This window comes from Wasmannia auropunctata, unplaced genomic scaffold (genome assembly GCF_000956235.1).
Source record: "Wasmannia auropunctata unplaced genomic scaffold, wasmannia.A_1.0 LD336090.1, whole genome shotgun sequence".
In the NCBI taxonomy this organism is placed as follows: domain Eukaryota; kingdom Metazoa; phylum Arthropoda; class Insecta; order Hymenoptera; family Formicidae; genus Wasmannia; species Wasmannia auropunctata.
Window position 1 is genome coordinate 341,907 of NW_012026800.1, and position 398 is coordinate 342,304.

The 398-nt window shown below is 40.5% G+C and overlaps 1 protein-coding gene across 1 annotated transcript in view; it reads left to right on the top strand.

The window, feature by feature from the left end:
* Nucleotides 1–398, top strand: part of LOC105448012 — a 4,916-nt gene that overhangs the window by 3,569 nt on the left and 949 nt on the right. The gene's annotated exons all lie outside the window — the stretch shown is intronic.

The following is a 398-nucleotide window of genomic DNA, read 5'->3' on the forward strand; positions in this document are numbered from 1 at the left end:
AGAATGTCCATCTGTATCTTTTCGAATGGAGTGCCGACATTATAAATCTGTAATGGAGATTTTCCTTTCTCAGCTGGACCTTTCTTTGCAATACAAATTTTGCAAGATTTGCACCAGTCTTCCACATCTTGTTTGCAAGTCGCCCAGTAAAATCGTTTCCGAACTTTTTCTAAAGTTTTATTAATCCCAAAATGTCCTCCCGTAGATGAATCATGAGCCTCTTCTAATATGTGTTTGATTTTGTTAGAATGCGTGTTAGAATGCAACAACAATTTGAATGTACCGCGAGAACTAGATGCATGGATGCATGTGTGCGCACACGCGTAAAGATATTAGATATTACTAGAGAGACGGCGCTGAGATGCTTCCTTGTCTTCCGGTCTCTTCCGCTTCTTGCG